This window comes from Prionailurus viverrinus, chromosome B4, assembly GCF_022837055.1.
Source record: "Prionailurus viverrinus isolate Anna chromosome B4, UM_Priviv_1.0, whole genome shotgun sequence".
Classification (NCBI taxonomy): Eukaryota; Metazoa; Chordata; class Mammalia; order Carnivora; family Felidae; genus Prionailurus; species Prionailurus viverrinus.
Window position 1 is genome coordinate 22,921,348 of NC_062567.1, and position 14,507 is coordinate 22,935,854.

A 14,507-nucleotide genomic window follows, 5' to 3' on the forward strand; every position below is an offset into this window, starting at 1 on the left:
CTGTCCAAGAAATGTTGCGACAGTGCCTGCCCGGGACTCTTCAGGGAGGTGACCTGGCAGAAGTCAGTATCAACTCATAGCACATGCTTCACTTTCCAGTGGGATTACATGAGGTAAAAAGGACAAACTTCCTTTTATTTCTGTCTGCTGTCTACAAAAACACCAAGACCTCCTGGGATCTACAACACACGGGACTGTTGTTATTCCTGCTCTGAATAAGTGCTGTTGTTCATCAGAGGGACAGCTTTACAAGATATTTAACTAGCAAAGAATTGTAAACTATGGACTGCTGATTAGTATACCTATTATCTTCCAAGAGCATTATAGTATTCTGATAATCAATGATAATTCACAACCAAATGTATGAGTTTTCACTTGGAATGTCAGATCTGTAACTTGAGAGATTAAACTCAAACATTCCTGGAGCTGTATGTGGCCAAAAAGATCTAGGATACCCCAGGAAAAAAACAAAAACAAAAAACAAAAAAACAAACTTACCCCAACTACATTCTTAAGTATTCTTGATGGTTTATGTTTATTCCCTTAAAAACCTGGCATCTTGCCTGAACTAGCTCCTATTCATAATTTAGGAGAAACATTTTTAAGGTGTCTCAACCTAATTCAGTGTATAATATAGGTCTCACTTTACACAGATACATACATACCCACAAAATAATGACAACTGCCAAGATCAGTGGTTAAAGTCAGAGGTTCAAATTTAAAATTATGTAAAGAGAAGGTAGAATTTCACTATTTTATTATTGATTTCAGAGGCAGTAAAACTAGTTCCTCACTCCTTGGTAATACGGTTAGTTTAACTAATGGTACTAATTGAAATGGAATATAATTTATGAGGTACAGTTGTTGGGGGAAGTTAAATGAGGTAATATATTAGAATAGTCTCTGGCACATGGTAAATACTCAACCTGTTCCGTATGTAACTCAGTGAGCTTCGGCCATTGTTGTTATTGATTATTACTGTTAGTCGTCATTACTATTATGGAAAAAGCAAAACTCTGGGTCAAACAGACCTAGATTCAAACCCCAGGTCTATACTTCATTATTTCACATAACTTACCTAAGCCTTGTTTCCCTCACATGTTGAAAAAGAGACAGTCATCTGCACATGTAATAAACAGAAAAAAAAAAAAAACCACAAACATGCACACATACACAAATAAGTGCATGTGATACAGGTGAAGTCTGAAGGTTAATGGATTCTATCAGTGACATCTTGCCCATTGTGGTTACTATAGTTATGCAAGAGGTTACCACTGGAGGAAGCAAGGTCAAGGGTACGTAGGATCTGTATTATTTCTTACAACACGTGCCTACACAATTACCTCAAAATGAAGTTGAAACAAAAGAAGATATTATCATAAATACAACTGTTATAAGAGTTGAAGGGAACCGTGCACATGGCAGCACTGAGCCCTGTGGCTGGCGCAGAATACGCATTTGATTTAAATACACACGCACACGCACGCACCATTGCAATGGTTCAAAGTCAAAACAACAGAAAATGTAGGTATACGTTTCCCTGGACACAATGCCAGACTCAGAAATAAAACCACCCCAGTCTTTTACATATGGAAAGTGTTAGCTTTACCCAGTACTGCTTACCTTTTTGTGGGAATAAACCATATTATGTTTAAATTAAAATAATTTCTCTGTTAGCAGTAGCTCATAAACCTGAGTTTTCTGGGTTTTCCTGGCTTCATGCAATCCTAATTTATACGCCACCTAGTTGGGTCTCCAGAGATGACAGCAGTCACTACTCTTCAGCCCCCACAACTGGTAGTCATGGACCGAAGCCAAGAGAGACAAGACAGTGCCCGCCAGAAATGAAAGAGGGTGAGAAGAGCTAGGAAGGTGGGCCAAGTGGCCTCGACGCAGGTAACACGGACAATCATTTCCTCTCATATGCATCACAGGGGCCCCAGAAACCACTGCCGTCCATGGCAAAAACCAGGTCTGTGCTCTCACGCGTGCTTTTTTATATTTTAGCTCCTCGAGTTCCAATAGTGAAGAACACTATGAAATCCAAATGTTTTTGGTCCTTGAGATTCAGAGAGCAAGTAATGAGAGTTCAAATAACAAGAGATATCTTGAACAACGTTACCTAAATGTACATGGTCCCTGGGCAAAGGCAGGGACTACCTCCCATGTAGTCATTCCAGCCCATGAGGGCTTCATTCCAGGCCACCTTTATGGTACCTATGATCCAAGCACTGTTCGTGGCTCTAAAGGTCTAAGATAAATCAGACACGATCCCCGTCCTCAGGACTGTACAGTGGAAAGGACAGGCACACACAGATCTGTTATAAAGTACAGAGAGGGGTTAGACTGCATGGTGAGGCAAGGAGCAAGGAGACATCAGGGAAGGCTTCAGCAAAGACCACCACCCGAGTTACATCTTTAAGGTCCATGTTCCTAAGAATCAGTATTTATGAATTCTCGCATTCGGAGCACTATATTGGTTCCTAAGGACAGGTAGGTCCAGACTATGCCACCACCTCTACCCCAGAGATCTTACAGCTTCGATAACAAACAATACCTGTTATCTACTCCCCAACAAAAGGCAACCCTAAATATAATGATCTCCTCTATTTGTCCGAGATTCAAAACGTATTTTCTTCTAAGTAAAATAAACAGACGTTCAGGCTGCTGATACAATCTTCAAACACCGAATTACTCGTCAGGGATGTTGATAAGATGCCCATGCCCTGCTTAAAATATTTAAATTATAATTTGATTAGGAACACACATTTTGAATTACCTATTAAGTACAAATATGGTAATTTAGATATTTGGGTCTTGCCCCGCTTGCATGTTTCATACAACCATTTTGTTTAATTCCTTCACAATGACTTCCTCATCATCAGTGCCACTTGCAGAGTTGAAGAAGATCATTTTCGCTTCTAGTTACTTGAGACACAACACTTTTTTGAACGTGTGGGAGATGTCATTACTAAGGATCTGGGTAAAGCTGTTGCTTTTCCACCTGTCCTGTAGCTTTAGGTTTTTGATCTCCACAACAAAACCACTAACCTATTCTCTAAGTATCTTTAACATTTGCAGGTGTGAGGTTTTTAACCCCTCTCCAAGAAAAAATAACGAAGCCTAGTTTAAACTACCTTGTCTCAGGGCACCTGGGTGACGCTGTCGGTTAAGCGTCCGACTTCAGCTCACGTCATGGTCTCACAACTCGTGGGTTCGAGCCCTGTGTCGGGCTCTGTGCTGACAGCTCATAGCCTGCAGCCTGCTTTGGATTCTGTTTCCTTCGCTCTCTGCCCCTCCCCCGCTCACACTCTATCTCCCTCTCTCTCAAAACAAACAAACAAAAAAATTAAACCTTGAAACTATCCTGTCTCTTTAAAACAAGAACAACAATTCTGTCAAGTGATGTCTCAATGACTCCAAAAAAAAAATGGGAATTTAGGTTATATGAGAATAATTGTGGCTTCTCCAATCAACACATTTTTTTGTGTAAGTCAGTAAAAGAAACTTTGTCAGGGCTTGAATGTAAGGCAGCTCTCTCTTTTCTGAGAGAAAATTTTAATAGTGGGGGGAAAAAAACCCTACCTTATATTTGGGTATATATGGTACAAGACAATGTCAAAGATGCATGTGAATAAACTATCTCACAAAAATATTCCAGCAGGGGGAAAAAAAAGCAGTATTTTTGTATTAGGGTATTTTATATACTGAGACAAAAGGCAACAACGGAAAAACTAAAATATGACAAGGGTCATGTGATTAATATGTACAATAATCACAGTGATTTAAAGGAGAGAACGATCGATAAAGGTCACAGAAGGCTATGCTAGAGCTGGCAGGATGTGAGCTACGGTCTGAAGGAAGAAAATTGGGCCCGGAAGGGTGCGTTGCCGGGGTGGATAATACCCAAGCTGAAAGTCAGCAATAACCATGCAAAGGGGTAGACTTTTATTTTTTTTTTAATTTTTTTTTTTCAACGTTTATTTATTTTTGGGACAGAGAGAGACAGAGCATGAACGGGGGAGGGGCAGAGAGAGAGGGAGACACAGAATCCGAAACAGGCTCCAGGCTCCGAGCCATCAGCCCAGAGCCCGACGCGGGGCTCGAACTCACGGACCGCAAGATCGTGACCTGGCTGAAGTCGGACGCTTAACCGACTGCGCCACCCAGGCGCCCCAAAGGGGTAGACTTTTAAATGCACCAAAATTCTGAAGAAAACACTAGCAAGTACTCAAACTCACATTTCTGCCCTGTACGTTTGCCTCAGTCATGGTCCAATCCGGAGACGAGAGCCGTGCGGTCATTTGAACGGGGAGAGTCTAATATAAATATATAACAGAGGATGACGTATAAAGTGGTAAAGCAAAATCTCAAGAATACCTGGGGATGAAGGAGAAGACCCAGGAGGAAACACCACTGAAAGAGGAGCGCTTTCCCCAAGACGAGGATTCAGAGCTGGCCGGAGGTGGTGGGACTATCACCCACCCGGTGGCTGGTCTCCCTGGGTCCGAGCTCGTCCACTGTCACTGGACCAGCAGCAAACTCCCCTGCAGGTGTGCAGGTGGACAGAAAACCACGGCTGGGACCGTCAAGCAGGAAATGCTTCACCACAGTACAGGTGGGTGGAGCCTGGGTGACAGGAAACCACAGCCAGGACCAGAAAGCCGAAATAATCCCTGCAGGTGGGCAGACAACTGGGGAAAGGACTGGCAAACAGACAATGCCCCCTTGGGGCTAGCTGGTCAAGACCCGTAAGGTGACCTCTGGGTGCCCGAGTGACCCACCAGGAACTCCTCTGAAGGGGTGTCGCTGAGACTCAAGAGGAAGCCGTCCGCCAGGGTGCCACCAGAACCAAAGGGGGTAAGCACCGTTGGATGCTGCCCACGTGGGCTGCTGCCAGTCCCATGGGAGGAACAGGAAGACGTGAAAAACACCAGAGCAAGGAAGAGACACCTCTTCCTCCTGCAGTGTGCCACTCGTGCCCTCCCCTGATGCCAGCCGCAAGGAAGGATACTTAAAGGGCCCGACTTCACTTTCACAGGGCAGGCACCGAAGTATGGATTTAGGGCTGAGAGGCAATACGACGATACCTTGCCCAGTCTCCCACGTGTAGATGCAAGTGCGTGCGTGCACGCATCAAGGGTGGGGCAGTTCTCCTCTTTGCAGAAAGAAGAATGCTGTCTTTCTGCTTTTATTCTTCTGTGACTTTCTGTTGTTTGGCAGTGGGGATACATGAAAAAAAATTTTTTAACGCTTATTTTTTGAGAGAGACAGAGCATAAGTGGGGGAATGGGCAGAGAGAGAGGGAGTCACAGATTCTGAAGCAGGCTCCAGGCTCCGAGCTGTCAGCACAGAACCCGACACGGGGCTTGAACTCATGGACCACAAGATCATGACCTGAGCCGAAGTCGGACGCTCAACCGCCTGAGCCACCCAGGTGCCCCTCCTTTTATCCTTCTGTGACTTTCTGTTGTTTGGCGGTGGGAACACATGAAAAGTATTTAATCAGTGGTTAGTAAAGGTAAAGATTTTACAAATAAGGATTTTCAAAGGGAAACAATATTGCCTATTTTAGATTTTAGCAGTAGGCTAAGCCTCTAAGCTCAGTTAGAGGATGTCAATTCAGTCAAAGTTCTAAGTTCAAAGGTGACAAATGAAGAACACTCATGCCTATCCAGAGAGCAGTCTCTTAACCTCAATGTCCTCAAAAAGGCCTAGTGTTTATAAAAGAGGGCAGAGGGCAGAGACAGAGTGCCATTTTCCAACAATTAAAAACAACAACAACAACAACAAAACTAAATCTGGGAAAACAATACAAAGCACAAAGAGAGCAAGATCTTAGGAGCTAAGGAAGGCGTTTATGGCAAGAGGAGCTAACTGCAGAGAGAGGCAAAGATATTTTCAGATTTTTAGTTTGGTCACTGAAGCCTACTCCCCCCTTCCCCAATGCTAGATGGCAGATGCTGGCTGTCTGAAATCATGAAAAATAATATACTAACGGGAATGTTCTGAATACAGACTAAACTGCCACTCTGCAAGCCAAGTTCATTAAGCCACTGCATACAAAGACCATGATCTTGATTTAACTTCACTAACTCACTTAAAGTTAGATGTGCTACAGCTGGCTTCTCTGTAGCTTTACTACGCTGAAGGATGAACATAGGTCATCTTCCTTAAAGATAAAAACCGAAAAGCTTACTCCCCCTCAGCAACACCATCTGGTCAGAGTATGTTCTCGAGGCTTTTTGAGCCCTGAGCAACACGAGTGACAGAGGGGCAGTGGTAGCATTTTACGTACAGACTGAAAGACTTCGATGCTTTAGCAACTTCAGGTTGTCTTGCGATTTTTTTTTTTTATATATAGAAGTAGTGTTGTAAAGCTCAAGTCCTAATTCTCTAATAATCTTATTATCTTCATAGTAAAATACACATCACATAACAGGCAGGCGCTTGGATCAAGGTCTGGGAACGTAGACAGCACTGACCTAAACAGTAAGGAAATGTAACCACCTTGAGTAAACAATTCATCCAAAGTTATGATATATTAATCAGAAGAGGAGCATCTGGCTGGCTCCATCGGGTGAGCATTTGACTTTGGATTTCAGCCCCGGTCATGATCCCAGGATCGTGGAATCGAGCCCTGCATAGCATCTACACTAAGCATGGAGTCTGCTTGGGATTCTCTCTCCCTCTCTCTGCCCCTCTTCCCTACTCACGCGCTCTAAATAAAAAATACGGGCGCGCGTGCGCACACACACACACACACACACACTAATCAAAAGATAATTATGAGGAGTCTTCATCTGGGATTAAGATTTCATTACTTCATAAGATTACCCAAATCAGTGGATTTGAATAGTCATTTTAACCGTAAAGAAAGGTTCCCGCCATCATAGTCGAAGCCTCTACAGTTTCACCTTGCCTAAACAAACTAGTTATTAAAAATTATGCCTATTTCTATTTTTTCTCTCCTCTTTAATCTATCCTTCCCATCACCAATGAATAAAGCTTCCTAAAATAATAGTAATAATTACTACCAGATGCAATTCCTAGTAGTGATCATACCTAATACTTACACAGAGCTAAGGTGGGCATGTGGTTTGCATGTTACCTCACCTAATGCTCTTCATAAGTAGGTTCCATTACTACCTTCATTTTACAGGAGGAAATGCATTTAGCCTAGAAAGGGGCATATTCAGGACTTAGCCTCAACTCTGCCTATGTCTCGATAATGAGCCCAATATTTAAATCTCCTACTCAAAAACCTTCAAGAGCGATCTATAAAAGTTAAGGGCCTGACACCCCAATTACAGAGGAAGATTTCATAGAACATATTTGTCATGTTGGAGTTAAATGCTTTCTTAGCACACAAAGAACTTAAAAACCAAAAATGACAATGCCAGACTTTATAATAAACAAAATTTTCACCCACCAAAAAAAAAAAGAGAGAGGTCTGCAGAGAAACTGCTAAAAATTATTTGCACCAAGAAGGTGATTGAGTAAGGCAGAATAAGGACTGAGGATCAACCACTGTATTTGGCAACATGCAGCTTGTGAATTCTGGCATCATGAAGAATGAAGAAGCCTGGATGAAGGGGACTAAAAACAGAGACATGTTGCAAATGACAACTGTAAATATAGATCAGCCTTACAACCTCTTACCAAACAGAACGGGTATTTGTAAGGGAATGGGGAGTGAAGATGTTTTTAAGATGGAAAAGAAAAAGCCTGGCATATTTGTGTGGTAATGGCACCGATCCACGACAAAGAAATTTTACAACGTAAGAGACGGCAGGATCTGCCACAGCAGATGGGCAGGATGGGGGTCTGGTGTACAAGCGGAGGGATGGCATTAGATACAAGTACGGCTGGTTCACCTACACTCCCAAGGAGGAAGGCAGAATACTCTGGAAATGTGGTACAGGGAACATGTGGCAATTCCCTTATGATCGCTGCCGTATTCAGTAAACCATGAAACATGGTCACCTGCTGAGAGTGAGGATAGGGAAGAAAGTGCTTGCTTCTGAAAAAAAAAAAAAAAAAGGCTAAAGAGACATCTGGGAGAATGGGAAAATGAATAAAGCAGGGAAGTCATAAATTGGTACACATTATTGACAATATGAAAATTTAAAGCTTGCATTCCCTTTGATCCAGCGATTCACTCATTTATTCACTCACTCATTATACTTTTAGATAGCCCAGAGGGCCATCCTCAGGACCAGTCTCCAGGGGCTCTCAGCGTCTAATCTACACAGAAAAACCAGAACAGGCAACAATTACTCTCATTTTTGCTGTATACATTTCTGCACTGCTTGAGTTTTTACAAAATTGATATTACTTTTATCATTTTAAAATTTTCGCTTCTGGGTAATGATCTGGTAGAACCCTCTCTCCAGCCATAGGGCTCACAATTTCCCCCGAAATTCCGTTCCAGCCACAGAGGACTGCTACTTGCTATCCCCAGGAAGCAGAACTGCATCCACGCAATCCTGCACCAGTTCACTCAATAATTAACTTCCTGGTGACAGCTACTGCTGCCTTATTCCCCTCCTTCAGGACCCCGGAGATGATCTGAAAGACAGAACAAGCATGGTAACATACTTAGCTCAAAGTTTCATGAAAGGTTTAACATAACACACTTGACGATATCTCGAGGAGCGTGTGTAGGAAGCGGGCAAAGTCCGGAGACCCTGTGCGTTTCAAAATGCCACCTGCTCCTTTCTGACCTCAGTCTACAAATACCAGGCGCTCACTGCGTGCCAGGCACTGGTAAGGACAGGGGCTACAAAGGTGACGGGAAGGAAAAGAGCAAGCAAATTCGTCCCCTGGGTGTAGTGTAGGAAACTACAGGGAAAATAAAGGTAAAAATGTAACTGGGAAAGGCGCTTTAATAAGGGAGTGATGGTGGTGCCGTGAAAGTGTAATCGAGGGATGTGAATGACCTCAGGGGAAGCTTCCCCAGTGGAGACAAGTGGGCTGCATTGAGGGAAGCACAGACATTAATGAGGACAGAAGAAAAATCTCGTAGAAAAGAACCACGCTTACAAAGGCCCTGTGGTAGGATGCTGAGACTCTGGAGCCAAATGACATCACTACCAATGCCAACCGCGCAACTGGTAATTAACAGCTCTGTGCAGCCATGTCTTAATCTGCAACATAGACACAGCAGCGCTAACCTTACAGCATTGTAATGAGGATTGAATGGCTTTTTCATAAAGCTTAGAATGACACCTCACTTAGCTATACAATCTATGTGAGCATTTTTAAAATAAAAATAAATTCCAAGGGCGCCTGGGTGGCTCAGTCAGTTGAGCGTCCAACTTTCGGCTCAGGTCATGATCTCACAGTTCATGGATTGAAGCCCTGCGTTGAGCTCTGTGCTGACAGCTCAGACCCTGGAGCCTGCTTTGGAGTCTGTGTCTCCTTCCTCTCTCTGCCCCTCCGCCCATTCTCTCTCTCCCTCTTTTAAAAATAAGTAAAACAAAAAAAAATTTTAATAAATAAAATAAATTCCAAATTAAATGCTAAAACACAGGAATATGCCCAAGCATTAAAGAGACAGATTACAAAATTTAAGTTTATCCTGCTGAAATACATTAAGGGGAGAAAGGCTTTCCACAATTGGCCAAAAAACAAGAAAACAAAAAACAAAAACAAAAACAAAAAACAGTCAGAGCCCCATGTTTTGGGTAAAGAGTGAACTAGAAAGAAAGGAGAAGTGATCACACGTCCTAGACCTGAGTCAGTCTAGAACATTTCCATAGTAAAGGAACATAACAAAATGCTCTGTTCTCAAGCAGCTTAAGTTCAAGGTATCTCATATCATCTGATGTTCAAGATAAACTTATTTGACAAACACTTGTAAAAAAAACCTCAGTCGCTGTAATTATGATGATATCAATATTACATATTCATTGACAGACTTCTGACAATATTGCCTTATGTAACCTTTGTGCAAGTGCACGGTCCTATTTCAAAATCCTGAGTGAGGCTCCCGGGAAGAAATCATTTGTCATGAACACGAAACATGCTGAAATACTCGTGCACTAATCTTGCAAAATGCTTCAAGTGGCAACAGAAAAATAATATTAATTCCTTCACTGAGATGATTGTACAGGCTTCTCACTCCCCTCCAGGCTGCCAGCATTGGACGTAATAAAGAAACACAGTGGGGGTGATCAGTTATACCATGCTGGCATTGCCTAATGGAAACAGAGTTACTCAGAGCTGACAACAAACCTCCACTCAGATGATTTAATCATTCTGGATCTCTGGCCCCCCAACTTTTGAAGTGACATTAGAAGATGGTTCATCAGCTACAAGATCAATTTGTCCTTGTAAGTACTGTCATCCCCTTGTCGTTTTGGCAGAACTAAACCTTGGGGAACTCTGGCTACATCCAGAGATGGTGGCAAACCAGCCAGCGGCGTAATTCATCTCAAGAGGTTGATCGGTTGTTTTTTTAAAACAGATCTTGCTTTTAAACCTTTTAACATCCGGTCTCCCTGCAGTTTCTACAAGAGCTCTTGATACAATTAACATATTCACGAGAAAAATGTCAAGAACTCTTGCTTGCTTTCTATTTACAATTTGAGGGATTGAAAATCGTGGACAAACTTTTATCTTCCATTTCAAAGTGATACAGTTATAGAGGAAGACAAAAGATTCTGAGATTTGAAAATTCACAAGGAGGTCCCTCACACAAAAATACGAATTCTCAGACGACAAACTGCATCAGGCAGAAACTTACACCAAAAAGTCACATAAAGGCTTACCATTTGGTACAGACCCACTTCACAAAATTCACCTTTATTATAAAAATTACTTTCTGAATCTTTAAGATGGATGGAAGACGGGAATAAGAAGTAATGAATAAAAAAGGAGCCAGGAAACCTATTTATTTCCTATACAGACAAGAATAAAGTCACAATGCTTTGCAAAAGAGGAAAATTAGCAGAGTTGTCACATTTGGCAAACGATAGAGAAGGATCTTCTCATCAAGAAAGCTACCAAGTACAGACACGCCATCTGGACTACATCAAAACCAATCCAAGGGCGAAGCAAAGAATAAAAAGCCTCCAGCTTAACCAAGTGTTTGTGGTTCAGAAAACCTGAGGAGAATTAGGCGGATAAAGGATGTGAACTATGATTTTACTGACTTATACTGAGGATTCACATCTGCTTATGGAGACTTGAAGCCTAAATGAAAATAACAATGCTTAATGTAGTTTAAAGTGACTGGAGGGCCTTCCCGAAGTGAGGAGCAGACAAATCATCCTTGCCACTTTGGACTATTCACTTCAGATCAGTGAGGAGACTCCCCCCCCACCCCCGGTCTGCCTGCAGACAGGGCAATGGCTCACCTGAGACAATGATGGGTAACAAGGAAGAGATGCTGGGAAGGGGGGGTAGGGAGGGGGGAGGGGCGTGGTTGGGGGCAGGGCAGAATATTTAGCAGTAGAGGAATGAATCTGCCAAATAAAAGGTCAACATGATACTAAGACAGTTCATACACTCGGAAGAGCACGTCCCCGTGCACTTGAATAACCAAACCATGCATGGAAGGAAGGTCCCCGTCACAGTTCCGTGTTTAGCTTGAGCTGATGAGAGAACATGAGGGGAGGCAAATGTGTACAGGATTGACTAAATTCTACGAAACTGAGGGAAAGAAGAATATCCCAGTTTAAGCAAACTACTGAATTATAATCATATATTAGGTATCCACAGAACACGAAGACACTAACTAGTAGGCACAAAAATGAAATGGTGAAATCAAAAAATCTGGCCCATCTCTTAGGCAATGAGATCTCCTGCCATATAGTCAAACCCAGCATCAGCAATACTATATCCAAACACAAGGAACTGGATAAGATATAGATACACATTATAGATAGATAGATAGATAGATAGATACAGATAGATAGCTACAGATACATATCAGGACACAGAAGACTCGAACTCAGAATAAAAATTTACTAAGTAGAGGTAAGGTTTCTGGTAAGAAAAATAAAAAGGCTGGAATCAAAAAAAACAAAAAAAAACAAGAATAGAAAATTTATACCAACTTGTACTTCTTACTTTAAATACCCAGCATGATCCAGGGCTAATTAGAATCTCAACTCCTAACCTGGGAAACGTGTTAACCAAAACTAACAGAGAATGTCACACATTCCTTTCCTCCACCTCCACAGCACTTCTGTAGAAATTCATTTATGCCATAATCAAGGGAAAAGATACTAAGATACATATTGTAGCTGTTCTGAATATTCAAGGAAAAAGTTTGCAAAGTATGGATCACAGATCCATCTATAGGAACTATTAAGAAATCTTTGTTGAGGACAATTTATTTTCTATTGCTTTTCCACTGTATTTGGACAAATATAAATTATTGCTAGTAAACCAAAGACAATGAATTTAATACTAAAATGTGACATTAATTCTCAAAGCAAGAACATCTCTAAATGGTGAAAGCATACAAAAATAGCAAAGTGTAAAGTGGAGAAATTTTTCCAGGTCCAGAAAACTGCTTCTGTAAAAATATAATATTCTGTACAAGACAGTAGTTCCTAAGAGAATAAATGGCTCAGAATTTGATGAAAGTGTTCCCGCAGTGAACAATTCACTCTTCTTGCAGATTCCAGATGCTCTGCATTCCTGACATCAGGATGGAAAAATTTACTGTTAGTCTAGAGAAATTTAATATCACCATTCTTGTCATATCCCTCATAGCTTCATTATTAGAACAAGTCTGGGGAAGCTATAAACCTATGTTAAATGATAAAAAAGATGTTCTCTGTGTTCAATCATATTAGACCGTATAAGTAACCCAAATATTTAGAAATCCTACAGAAAAAGACTTGAGAGAGAGAAAAACATGTATTTATTTGTTATTTTTCCTAGTTTTGATACCTGTATTCTGCACAGTATGGCCAGGCATAGGACCAAGACATTTAACTACAACCAAGGACTAATAAACACTAAAGGACATATATCGACGCCCAGAGCAACACTATAAAATTTTATTATATTAATAAAATGGGATACACCAAGCTTTAAATTTTCCACTTTGTCAAAGGTAAAGTAATCAGCACTATTCAGTGCCATTCATAACAGGCCTTGATTTTTCTCATTTAAAATAGGTTTTATTTCCAAGACTACCTATGCTAAAGTATAAAATACTCTAATACAACCCCGACAGAACCGTTCTCTTTCTTACACTCTCCCTCCACTACAAGTAACTTATTAAAACATTTGGCAAGCTCTGTTTTATATATGCAAACAATCTCAGTCATTATAATGTTGCAGTTTGTTAATAACATTTTATGCAATCACCTAGAAGTCTGTAAAGTCAGGGCAAGGTAGTAGCGGGCGAGGCCATACACCTGTACAGAGCTCCCGTTTTTAAAAGCTAGCGCCAAGCTTTAAATAGATTCCAAATTGTAATTAGCTCTGTGTTAGCAGTCCATGGCCTACGCAGCGTATCCTCCCCTATCAGAGTGAGTATGACACACAGGTGACCGGTTTGAAGGGCACAGGTCCACTTATTCGTGCATTTTTTTTTATAGCACGCTCCCCTAAGTATCTTTTCCCTTCTGACCTTCTCAACAACATCTTTTCTCTAGCATATTTTATTGTAAGAATACAGCATAGAATACATGTAACATACAAAACACGTGCTAATCGACTGTTTACGTGACCAGTAAGGCTCCTGCTCAACAGCTGGCTATTAGTAGTTTTTAGAAAGTCAAAAGTTACACATGTATTTTGAACTGTGTGGGGGAGGGGGGAGTGTTGGGGAGGGACTGATGCCTCACTCCACCCCCACCAGTGTTCAAGGGTCAACTGTACCTTGATTCTTAGAAGACTCATCCAGGAGAGAAAGCCATGGCAAAATGAAAATTACTTCTAAAACTCTTATGAATTTAGAAGAATGAGTTACACTTACACTACATGTAACCAGTTATAGGGCCCCCTAGTCTGGAATAGTTAGTCGGCTATTACAGGTGAAGTACTGTATTTGTTTTATTGCAGTCAATAGCATGATAGGATTTGTCTTCATTTATTCCAATATACTTAAAATTAAACTAACATGTAGTTAGGCCAAGCCAAATAAAGAGGTTATCTGCCTCTTGGCTTTCATGGCAGAGCAGCAACCTAAATCTTAATTCTCATCATCCTACATTCAGTGCATTAACGGTAAGTAATGGACAGCCCAACGGGTACACGAACGTTAATTAGGAAGAAAGCAGCAAGCGAAATCATGTAAATAGAAGCCGGCCTACTAGTGGTAGAGAATGGCGCTGTAGAAAGACAAACAGGTATTTCTCACCGGACTACGACAAGAGTCAACAGAGATAAGGAATGAGTTCTTAGCACCTAACTTGTGCCTCCACGTCGTGTAATGCCACGGATACATTAAAAAGCACCTAGCACGTGGATGTCCCCAGTAGCTACATAGTAGCTGCCATTATCGTTTCCTCTCAGAGGCTTGTTAGGTGAATTAATAA

The 14,507-nt window shown here is 41.5% G+C and overlaps 1 protein-coding gene across 2 annotated transcripts in view; it reads right to left on the reverse strand.

The window, feature by feature from the left end:
* Positions 1–14,507, reverse strand: part of MPP7 (MAGUK p55 scaffold protein 7) — a 218,128-nt gene that overhangs the window by 184,536 nt on the left and 19,085 nt on the right. The gene's annotated exons all lie outside the window — the stretch shown is intronic.